General features: G+C 43.9%; 1 protein-coding gene across 4 annotated transcripts in view; it reads right to left on the reverse strand.

The window, feature by feature from the left end:
• Positions 1–12,796, reverse strand: part of lingo2 (leucine rich repeat and Ig domain containing 2) — a 732,996-nt gene that overhangs the window by 380,155 nt on the left and 340,045 nt on the right. The gene's annotated exons all lie outside the window — the stretch shown is intronic.

Here is a 12,796-nt window from a genome sequence, read left to right on the forward strand (position 1 = left end):
TAACCACTGCGCCGTCCCATTTAAGATTCAGTTTAAAGCACTTCAGAGTGAAGCCACACTGTTACTCTGCCCCCTCCCCACCTCAAAGAGGTGGCACATGCATGAGGGGCTGTGAATCTATGAATTCTTTCATGTGGATTTCTTAAAAAAGCCTGTAATTGTGCAAGATTCAGTTCTCCCTTATACCTCTGAGTATCATTTTATCACAGATCACACGTTTCACAACCTGTTCTCAATGCATTGGGGAGCATACTGTAGAACTGCTACAAACAATAGAACCACAACTTTAAAAATAAATATATATTAACTTGTAGAATCACAGAAGGATGCAGCACAGGAGGAGGCCATTCAGCCCATGGTGCCCATACTGGCTCTTTGAAAAAGCTATCCAATTGGTCCCACTCCCTTGCTCTGGCAGATTTTTCCCCTTCAAGTATTTATTCCAATCCCTTTTTAGAAAATTATTAAACCTGCTTCCACCACCCTTGCAGAAAGTACATTCCAGATCACAACAACTTGCCTTGAATAATAATTATAACTCTATTGAAAGTGCTCTACATTGCTTTCATTGATCTCACCAAAGCCTTTGACCTCGTTAGCAGACGTGGTCTCTTCAGACTACGAGAAAAGATCGGATGCCCACCAAAGCTACTAAGTATCATCACCTCATTCCATGACAATATGAAAGGCACAATTCAACATGGTGGCTCCTCATCAGAGCCTTTTCCTATCCTGAGTGGCGTGAAACAGGGCTGTGTTCTCGCACCCACACATTTTGGGATCTTCTTCTCACTGCTGCTCTCACATGCGTTCAAGTCCTCTGAAGAAGGAATTTTCCTCCACACAAGATCAGGGGGCAGGTTGTTCAACCTTGCCCGTCTAAGAGCGAAGTCCAAAGTACGGAAAGTCCTCATCAGGGAACTCCTCTTTGCTGACGATGCTGCTTTAACATCTCACACTGAAGAGTGCCTGCAGAGTCTCATCGACAGGTTTGCGGCTGCCTGCAATGAATTTGGCCTAACCATCAGCCTCAAGAAAACGAACATCATGGGGCAGGATGTCAGAAATGCTCCATCCATCAATATTGGCAACCACGCTCTGGAAGTGGTTCAAGAGTTCACCTACCTAGGCTCAACTATCACCAGTAACCTGTCTCTAGATGCAGAAATCAACAAGCGCATGGGTAAGGCTTCCACTGCTATGTCCAGACTGGTCAAGAGAGTGTGGGAAAATGGCGCACTGACATGGAACACAAAAGTCCGAGTGTATCAGGCCTGTGTCCTCAGTACCTTGCTCTATGGCAGCGAGGCCTGGACAACATATGTCAGCCAAGAGCGACGTCTCAATTCATTCCATCTTCGCTGCCTCCGGAGAATACTTGGCATCAGATGGCAGGACCGTATCTCCAACACAGAAGTCCTCGAGGCGGCCAACATCCCCAGCTTGTACACACTACTGAGTCAGCAGCGCTTGAGATGGCTTGGCCATGTGAGCCGCATGGAAGATGGCAGGATCCCCAAAGACACATTGTACAGCGAGCTCGCCACTGGTATCAGACCCACCAGCCGTCCATGTCTCCGCTTTAAAGACGTGTGCAAACGCGACATGAAATCCTGTGACATTGATCACAAGTCATGGGAGTCAGTTGCCAGCGTTCGCCAGAGCTGGCGGGCAGCCATAAAGACAGGGCTGAAATGTGGCGAGTCGAAGAGACTTAGTAGTTGGCAGGAAAAAAGACAGAGGCACAAGGGGAGAGCCAACTGTGTAACAGCCCCGACAAACAAATTTCTCTGCAGCACCTGTGGAAGAGCCTGTCACTCTAGAATTGGCCTTTATAGCCACTCCAGGCGCTGCTTCACAAACCACTGACCACCTCCAGGCGCGTATCCATTGTCTCTCGAGATAAGGAGGCCCAAAAGAATTGAAGGTGCTGAACACTGTTCAACAAACTCAGTCCAGAACCTCAGCCGGGTAACCATTTTTTATATGTGAGGAGAATCATAGCAAAGCCTGATTGTTTTTCCTCAGTCAACTGCACTTTCAAGCAGTTGATAACCATCATGGACAGAAGCCTGGTTGGTACTTCCTTTGCTGAGCCCAAGAGACAAAGGGCAACTGTAGTTCCTTTGACACTGCCCCAGGTGAGCCCAGCTAAACCAATATAGACCAGCAATATTATTGAAGCATGATATATTCTGGCAGGATTATTAGAGTATATTATCAACTGGCAATTCCAATTGAATGTAAAACATACTGACACTATTATTAGAATGTAATAAGTACTTGCAATGACATTGGAATGCAATGAAAGCTGATAATTTCATTAAATGTGTATACTGGTAATGTTACTGGAATGTAATAAGTACTAGCAATGTTACGAGACTTAGCTGGCAATGCTGTTCTAGTATGATGTAAGCTGACAATGCTATTGGAATCCAATATATACTGCAATATATTCTGGCAATGCTATTAGATGTGATATATGCTCCCACTGTGAATAGAATGTGATAAATATTGACAATGTTGATTAATTGTGAGATATATTTCCAATTTTATTAGCAAGTAATGATATTAGAATGCTATTCACACTGGCTGTGGTATTGAAATGTTGTATTTACTATTTGATGCACAATGGTGCACAATTGTAATATTAATAGAGAATTGTATATAACAGGCATGTTCATAGAAATTGGCATATAATAAAGAAAGAAAAGAAAGTCTTAAATTTATAATGTGCCTTCACAACCTCAGGGTGTCCTAAAGTGCTTTTAAAGTACAGTACAATGAAGTACTTTTGAAGTGGAATCACTGTTGTAATGTCGGAAACACGGCAGCCAATTTTCAAGGTCCCACAAACAACAATGTGACAATGACCAGATTATCTTTCTTTTCATGGTGTTGTTTGAGAGATAAATATTGGCCAAAACACCAGACAAAACTTTCCTGCTGTTCTTCGAAAAAGTGCCATGGGATCTTATACATCCACCCGAGAGAACTGACGGGGCTTCCGTTTAATGTCTCATCAGAAAGATGGCATCTCTGAAATTGTAGCACGACAATGCCTAATGGCAATTATATTAATGTGTGCTATTTACAGGCAACCTATTACAGAATGATATGTCACTGGAATGCAGTATGTACTCACAAAAGAATCAGCATACATTTTTATGTAACGTATGATGTTATTAGATTATGATATACACTTGCAATGCTACTAGAATGTGACTTAAGTGGGCAGAGGCATTGGAATGTGTTATGTCCTGTCAGTTATAAGATTGTGATATATATCTGCCATGTTATTAGGTTCCGATATATATCGACAATGTTTTTAGAATGTGATATCTACTGACAATGTGTTTAGATCATGATATGCACTACCAGTCTTACTAGGATATAATATGTAGTGACAATGCCATTAGACTTATGTTGGCAATGCTATAAGAGTATGATGTAAGCTGGCAATGCTATTAAAATTCAACATATGCTATTAAACTGTGATATATGCTTCCACAGTGAGTAGAATGTGATAAATATTGGCAATGTTAATTAAATGTGATATATACTTGCAATCTCATTGGCATGTAATGCTATTAAAATGCTATGCACGCTGGCAGTGCTATTGAAATAGTTAAATGTGATGTGCAATGGCAATGCTAGTTTAGGTTTGTACATTTTTTTGCGGGAAAGTTGCTGAAAGTGCAAGCTGATAATATCGCAGCAAGAGAAAGAGGGCATCTGGGACCTGAGTGAACTGTGCAATCAAATGTTTATATCCTTAGTCAATTGGATTGAAGGATTAGGAAATTAATGGTACAAAGACTGAGACGGAAATGCAAGTTAGAATGGTGATTTCAATGTCAAATCAGGCACAGAAAGAAAAATAGAGGGAAAGAAAGATTGGATTCAGGGAGAGTAAAAAAAGAGACAGAAATGAAAAATTAAAAATAAATTACATTTTACAACTAAAACCTGAAGGAATGAGACTCCACACTTGGAATAGTTAATTTTCAGTGCCAGAGATGTTTGCTGGCCGTAATTGACACTTTCCACATCGTTAAAAGGGTCCTTAGATTGAAATGAACAAGACTTAACTCTCTGTGGCAAGTTTAGTTCATATCTACCACATAAATGCGACAACTTCAAGATGCTCAATGCATTCCAATGGTGAGGCAGGCAGCAAGATGCCATTTTCGCAAAGCTAACAGCAGGATAGTGAATCTTGTACAAGAACTTTTGTATTTCCATGTTTAACCTCGCATCTGCCCTCACCTGAAGTTGCGAAAGCATTTGCGCATAAATAATGAGCACCATTAGCCTCACCATTATTTTGACAGAAAATTATGGCCAAATATATCCTCCCAATGTTTCTATATAGTTATATATATTGGGATTGTTATTATAGTCATAGAGTCATAGAGTTATACAGCACAGAAACAGGCCCTTCGGCCCATCGTGTCTGTGCCGGCCATTCAGCACCCAACTATTCTAATCCCATATTCCTGCACTTGGCCCGTAGCCTTGTATGCTATGATGTTTAAGTGCTCATCTAAATACTTCTTAAACATTGTGAGAGTTCCTGCCTCCACCACCTCTACAGGCAGTGCGTTCCAGATTCCAACCATCCGTTGGGTGAAATTTTTTTTCCTCAAATCCCCTCTAAATGTCCTACCCCTTGCCCTAAATCTATGTCCCCTGGTTCTTGACCTCTCCGCTAAGGGAAAAAGTTTCTTCCTATCTAACCTATCACTGCCCCTCATAATCTTGTACACCTCAATCATGTCCCCTCTCAGCCTTCTCTGCTCCAAGGAAAACAACCCTAGCCTTTTCAGCCTCTCTTCATAGCTGAAATGCTCCAGCCCAGGCAACATCCTGGTGAAACAAAAACAAGAAATGCTGGATTCACTCAGCAGGTCTGGCAGCATCTGTGGAAAGAGAAGCAGAGTTAACGTTTCGGGTCAGTGACCCTTCTTCGGAACATCCTGGTGAATCTCCTCTGCAGCCTCTCCAGTGCAATCACATCCTTCCTATAGTGTGGTGCCCAGAACTGTACACAGTACTCCAGCTGTGGCTTAACTAGCATTTTATACAGCTCCATCATAACCTCCCTGCTCTTATATTCTATGCCTCAGTTAATAAAGGCAAGTATCCCATATGCCTTCCTAACCACCCATCTACCAGTGCTGCTATCTATGGACAAGTACACCAAGGTCCCCCTGGCCCTCTGTACTTCCTAGGGTCCTACCATCCATTGTATATTCCCTTGCCTTGTTAGTCCTCCTAAACTGCATCACCTCACACGTCTCAGGATTAAATTCCATTTGCCACTGCTCCACCCATCTTACCAGCCCATCTATATCGCCCTGTAATCTAAGGATTTCCTCCTCACTATTTACAACGCCACCAATTTTCGTGTCATCTGCGAACTTACTGATCATACCTCCTATATTCACGTCTAAATCATTAATGTACACTGCAAACAGCAAGGGTCCCAGCACTGATCCCTTCATGTTCTGATGAAAGTTCAATGACCTGAAACATTAACTCTGCTTCTCTCTCCACAGATGCTGCCAGACCTGCTGAATATTTCCACCATTTTGTTTTTATTTCGGATTTCCAGCATCTGTAGTATTTTGCTTTTATTTGTTAAGCGAAGATCTTGTTTGACCAACATTTTTTATTTATTTAGAGATACAGCACTGAAACAGGCCCTTCAGCCCACTGAGTCTGTGCCAACCAACAACCACCCATTTATACTAATCCTACATTAACCCCATATTCTCTACCACATCCCCACCATTTTCCTACCACCTACCTAGGGGCAACTTACAATGGCCAATTTACCTATCAAACTGCAAGTCTTTGGCTGAATTGAACTTGATTGAATTTTTTGAAGAACAAGGAAGATAGATGAGGATAGTGCAATTGATGTGGTCTACATGGATTTTAGCAAGGCTTTTGACAAGGTCCCACATGGCAGACTGGTTAAAAAATAAAATCCTATGGGATCCAGGGAAATGCAGCAAGGTGGATACAAAATTGACTCAGTGACAGGAAACAAAGGGTAATTGTTGACGACTGTTTTTGCAACTGGAGGGCTGTTTCCAGTGGCATTCCGCAGGGCTCAGTACTGGGTTCCTGCTTTTTGTTGTATATACTAACGACTTGGACGTAAATGTAGGGGGCATGATCAAGAAGTTTGCAGACGACACAAAGATTGGCCACATGGTAGATAGTGAGGAGAATAGCTGCACGTTGCAGGAAGATATTGATGATCTGGTCAGATAGGCAGAAAAGTGGCAGATGGAATTCAACTCGGAGAAGTGTGAGGTGATGCATTTGGGGAGGACAAAGAGGAATACACAATTAATGGGAAAGTACTGAGAAGGGTAGAGGAAGTGAGGGACATTAGAGTGAATGTCCACAGATCTCTGAAGGTAACGGACAGGTCGATAAGATGGTTAAGAAGGCATATGGAATCCTTTTCCTTTAATAGTCAAGGTATAGAATATAAGAGCAGGGAGTTTATGCTGGAACTGTATAACTCATTGGTTAGGCCACAACTTGAGTACTGTGTGTAGTTCTGGTCACCTCATAATAGAAAGGATGTAATTGCACTAGACACGGTACAGAGGAGATTTATGAGGAAGTTGCCAGGACTGGAAAAATGCGGTTATGAGGAAAGATTGGATAGGCTGGGGTTGTTCTTGGAACAGAGGAGGCTGAGGGGAGATCTGATTGAAATGTACAAAATTTTGAGTGGCCTAGATATAGTGAAGGTGAAGGGTCTATTCACCTTAGCAGGGAAGTCAGTGATGAGGGGGCATAGATTTGAAGTGTTTGGTAGAAAAGTTAGAGGGGAGATGAGGAAAAACCTTTTCACCCAGAGGAAGGTGGGGGTCTGGAACTCACTACCTGTAAGGTAGTTGAGGCAGAAACGCTCAATTCATTCAAAAGGAGTCTGTATATGCACCTCAAGTGCCGTAATCTGCAGGACTACGGACCAATGCTGGAACGTGGGATCAGAATGGGTGGATCGTTTTTCGGCCGGCACAGACACGATGGGCCAAGTGGCCTCTTTCTGTGCCTTAAACTTTCTATGATACTATGATTCGGGAGAATGTTTGAAACTACTTGGGATTTGCTCTCCTGCACAGCTATATCATCTGAAACTCTTGGTTAGATTACTCTCCTCTAAGGTATGCCAAACAAATGATTTCTCATTAATCTGTTGTAGTTTATCCATTATCCACTGAACCTGCATTGGATGTATCAATGTTTCAATATGAGCATCAAGAGATAGCGACTCCAGCAGATCTCAGTGCCCATGATGCTTGCCATGTCAAATAGAGTTCCAAATTCAATGAAATTCCCAAGAACAGCATAATACACATGTATATATTTTTATAAAAAAGCTAGTTATATAGGAGTGGTTTTAGACTGTAATCTTACCTCAAAACTTTGGAATATTGAACCCTAATTTGATTTTTTTGACTTAGGTATCATGTACCATAGGGGTATTGTAGCATAGAGGTTATGTTACACAGCTAGTAATCCAGAGGACTGAACTAATCATAGAACATAGAACATAGAACATAGAAAAATACAGCACAGAACAGGCCCTTCGGCCCACGATGTTGTGCCGATCCTTTGTCCTCTGTCAAGGACAATTTAATCTATACCCCATCATTCTCCTTTATCCATATACCTATCTAAAAGCCGTTTGAAAGTCCCTAAAGTTTCTGACTCAACAACTTCCCCAGGCAAGGCATTCCATGCCCCGACCACTCTCTGGGTAAAGAACCTTCCCCTGACATCCCCCTTATATCTCCCACCCTTCACTTTAAATTTATGACCCCTTGTAACGCTTTGCTCCACCCGGGGAAAAAGTTTCTGACTGTCTACCCTATCTATTCCCCTGATCATCTTATAAACCTCTATCATGTCACCCCTCATCCTTCTCCGTTCTAATGAGAAGAGGCCTAGAATGTTCAGCCTTTCCTCGTAAGACTTATTCTCCATTCCAGGCAACATCCTGGTAAATCTCCTCTGCACCCTCTCCAAGGCTTCCACATCCTTCCTAAAATGAGGCGACCAGAACTGCACACAGTACTCCAAATGAGGCCTTACCAAGGTCCTGTACAGCTGCATCATCACCTCACGGCTCTTAAATTCAATCCCTCTGCTAATGAACGCTAACACCCCATATGCCTTCTTCACAGCCCTATCCACTTGAGTTGCAACTTTCAACGATCTATGCACATAGACCCCAAGGTCTCTCTGCTCCTCCACATGCCCAAGAACCCTACCGTTAACCCAGTATTTTGCATTCGTGTTTGTCCTTCCAAAATGGACGACCTCACACTTTTCAGGGTTAAACTCCATCTGCCACTTTTCAGCCCAGCACTGCAACCTATCCAAGTCCCTTTGCAGACGACAATAGCCCTCCTCGGTATCCACAACTCCACCAACCTTTGTATCATCTGCAAATTTACTGACCCACCCTTCGACTTCCTCATCCAAGTCGTTAATAAAAATCACAAACAGGAGAGGACCCAGAACTGATCCCTGTGGCACGCCACTGGTAACTGGGCTCCAGGCTGAGTATTTACCATCTAAGACCACTCTCTGCCTTCTATCAGTTAGCCAATTCTTAATCCAACTGGCCACATTCCCCACTATCCCATGCCTCCTGACTTTCTCCATAAGTCTACCATGGGGGACCTTATCAAATGCCTTACTAAAATCCATGTACACCACATCCACTGGTTTACCCTCATCCACTTGCTTGGTCACCTGCTCAAAGAATTCAATCAGGCTTGTGAGGCAAGACCTACCCCTCACAAAACCGTGCTGACTGTCCCGAATCAAGCAGTGTCTTTCCAAATGCTCAGAAATCCTATCCCTCAGCACCTTTTCCATCAACTTGCCTACCACCGAAGTAAGACTAACTGGCCTGTAATTCCCAGGGTTGTTCCTATTCCCTTTCTTGAACAGGGGCACAACATTTGCCACCCTCCAATCACCTGGTACCACCCCCGTCAACAGAGAAGATGAAAAGATCATTGCCAGCGGCTCTGCAATTTCATCCCTTGCTTCCCATAACATCCTTGGATATACCCCGTCAGGCCCGGGAGACTTGTCTATCTTCAAGTTATTCAAAAACCCCAACACATCTTCCCTCCTAACGAGCACTTCCTCGAGCTTACCAGTCTGTTTCACACCGTCCTCTTCAGTAATACACCCCTTCTCATTCGTAAATACCGAAGAGAAGTACTCATCCAAAACCTCACTTATCTCTTCCGGCTCAACACACAGTCTCCCGCTATTGTCCTTGACCGGACCTACGGTCCCCCTAGTCATCCTCATATTTCTGACATACGCGTAAAAGGCCTTGGGGTTTTCTTTTATCCTACCCGCCAAGCATTTTTCATGCCCTCTCTTAGCTCTCCTAATCCCTTTCTTCAGATCCTTCCTGGCCATCTTGTATCCCTCCAGAGCTATGCCTGTGCCCTTTTTCCTCAACCTTATATACGCATCCTTCTTCTTCCTAACAAGACTCTCAACCTCTCTTGTCAACCACGGTTCCCTCACATGACCATCCCTTCCCTGTCTGACAGGGACATGCTTATCAATGGCCCCTACTATCTGCTCCTTGAAAAAGTTCCACATTTCGACCGTGCCCTTCCCTGCCAGCATATGCTCCCAACTTATGCTCCTCAGTTCCTGCCTGACAGCATCATATCTACCCTTCCCCCAATTGTAAACCTTGCCCTGTTGCACATACCTATCCCTCTCCATTACCACAGTGAATGCTACAGAATTGTGATCACTATCTCCAAAGTGCTCGCCCACCAACAGTTCTATCACTTGCCCTGGTTCATTACCTAGTACCAAATCCAATATTGCCTCCCCTCTGGTCGGGCAGTCTACATACTGAGTCAGAAAAGCTTCCTGGACATACTGCACAAACACTACCCCATCCAAACTATTCGATCTAAAGAGTTGCCAATCAATATTTGGGAAGTTGAAATCCCCCATAATTACTACCCTGTGACTTCTACTCCTTTCCAAAATCTGTTTCCCAATCTGCTCTTCCACCTCCCTGCTGCTATTGGGGGGCCGATAGAAAACTCCCATCAAGGTGACTGCTCCTTTCCTGTTCCTGACCTCAACCCACAGTGCCTCAGTCGGCAGATCCTCCTCGAAAATTCTTTCAGCAGTTGTTACACTATTTCTAACTAACAATGCCACCCCCCCACCTCTTTTACCACCATTCCTAATCTTATGAAAACATCTATAACCAGGTACCTCCAAGAACCATTCCTCCCCCTCACCTATCCACGTTTCAGTGATGGCCACAACATCGTAGTCCCAAGTGCCCATCCACGCCTTCAATTCACTCACCTTATTCCTGATGCTTCTTGCGTTGAAGTATACGCACTTTAACCCTTCTCCGTGCCCATCTGTCCTCTGCGACAGTGCTACCTTCCCCAATACCTCACTACACTCTTTGTCTTTCTGAGTGGACCCACTGGTCCCTGGACTACAAGTCCGGTTCCCATCCCCCTCCCAAACTAGTTTAAACCCTCCCGAACAGTACTAGCAAACCTCCCTCCCAGGATATTGGTGCCCCTCCGGTTCAGATGCAGCCCGTCCTGTTTGAACAGGTCCCATCTTCCCCAGAATGCAGTCCAATTATCCAAGAACTGGAAGCCCTCTCTTCTACACCATTCCTGCAGCCACGTGTTCAGCTGTGCTCTCTCCCTATTCCCAGCCTCACTATCACGCGGCGCCGGCAACAAACCAGAGATAACAACTCTGTCCGTCCGAGCTTTCAGCTTCCAGCCTAACTCCCTAAACTCACTTCTAACATCTGTGCCACCCTTCCTTCCTACGTCGTTGGTGCCAATGTGCACCACGACCTCTGGCTGCTCCCCCTCCCCTTTAAGGATCCTGAAGACGCGATCACAAACATCACGGACCCTGGCACCAGGTAGGCAACAAACCATCCGTGCGTCTCGCTTGCGCCCACAGAACCGCCTGTCGGTACTCCTCACCATCGAGTCCCCGATGACTAGTGCTCTCCCATTCTCCCTCCTTCCCCTCTGAGCCACAGTGCAGGACCCCGCGCCAGAGGCCCGTTCACTGCAGCCTGCCCCCGATAGGCCGTCCCCCCCAACAGTATCTAAAACTGTATACTTGTTGCTGAGGGGAACGACCACAGGAGATCCCTGCACTGACCTCTTCCCACCTCTAACTGTTACCCAGCTGCCTTTGTTTTGTGGAGTAACGACATCCCTGTAGCTTCTATCTATCACCTAAAGACTTGAGTTCAAATTCGACCTTGGCAGCTGGGGAATTTAAATTCAATTGATTAAATAAATCTGGAATAAAAAACTAGTATCAGTAATGGTGACCATGTAACTACTGGATTGTTATAAAAATCCAGCTCGTTCACTGATGTCTTTGAGGGAAGAAAATCTGCCATCCTTACCCAGTCTGGCCTGTATGTGACCCCAAACCCACAACAGCCACTCAGTTGCTTTCAAGGTGGCAGCTCACCACCACCTTCTCAAGGGCAATTCAGGATGTGCCATAAATGCTGGCCTCGCCAGCAACACCCACTTGCTGTGAATGAATAAAACAGTTTGATTGCTCACTTCACAAGGGTAGCATCATGCATATTCTGGCAGATCAGGGAGATATTGTTGGTACGATTTTCCCTTTGATGAACCCACATATTACCGACATACTGGGCAGATCAAGGTGTACTCTGAGTCATGGGGAGTGAGCATTCAACCATGGGAAGGGCCTAGGATGCTGAACCAGAGAGAAAGAACTTGAGAAAACACCGAAATATATAACTCTGTTATTTATCATCAATATTGATCTGCAGGAGGGCATGAAAGGCAAAAATACAATATCGCATAAGAAAGCATTGTATCTTGACTCCCTTGGTTTATGACAGCATCCAACACTCCTACTATTATTCTTGCTTTCTAACCCATTCATCTAATTAGCGTGGCAAAGACTAGTATTAGATCTGCTAAACATGTGTAAACCCTTCCTCCCTGCCTTTCCAACATTAATAAGCCTTGGTGTTTAAAATACATCAGGGTACTATGTGCAGTAATTATTTTTGGGAGTTATTGAATTGCCTCTGTTTCATTTGTAATGTTGCTGATAGAACACCATCGAAATAGGAAATATTGATTGTGCAGTGATGATGAACAGCAACAAAGGTCTGTGTCCAGACAACCTGAAGAATAGTGATAACAAAGTGACTTTGGAAATAAAATTAACAAAAGAGATAAAATAGAAAGTATGAATATTTGAATGATTTTCTTATTCTTCCCTCCCCACCCCCATGTAAATTACATGATTGCTGAAGTATGAGGTTAACAGCACTAACCACTGTTGTTAATTTACCTCTCTCTAAACTCAGTAACCCATTGAAGATCAACTCCACCATGTTATCATTAGCACTTGCTGTTTAGAGAAGAATACTTAAAAACTCAATTGTTTCCAGCAGATTAACTTTTGTTTCCTTTCCTCCACTTTACTCCCCTCAGAGTGCTGAGATGTAGCAATAGGGCACTGGGCATGGTCTGCTACTCAACTAAGTGACCACTTTCTTGTTAAAGCCTAGGCAGGAACTGTTGGAAAGCTAGTTGCCCATGAAAGCATCACAGCACGGAGCCTTACTGACCTAATTTGAAAATTCAAAGGTATACTCTCCTGCAGGAGTCACAGGTTAGCAAACAGAAACAGAAATCCTGGTCAGTTTTAGCAATAG

The sequence above is a fragment of the Heterodontus francisci genome, chromosome 4, assembly GCF_036365525.1.
Source record: "Heterodontus francisci isolate sHetFra1 chromosome 4, sHetFra1.hap1, whole genome shotgun sequence".
NCBI lineage: Eukaryota > Metazoa > Chordata > Chondrichthyes > Heterodontiformes > Heterodontidae > Heterodontus > Heterodontus francisci.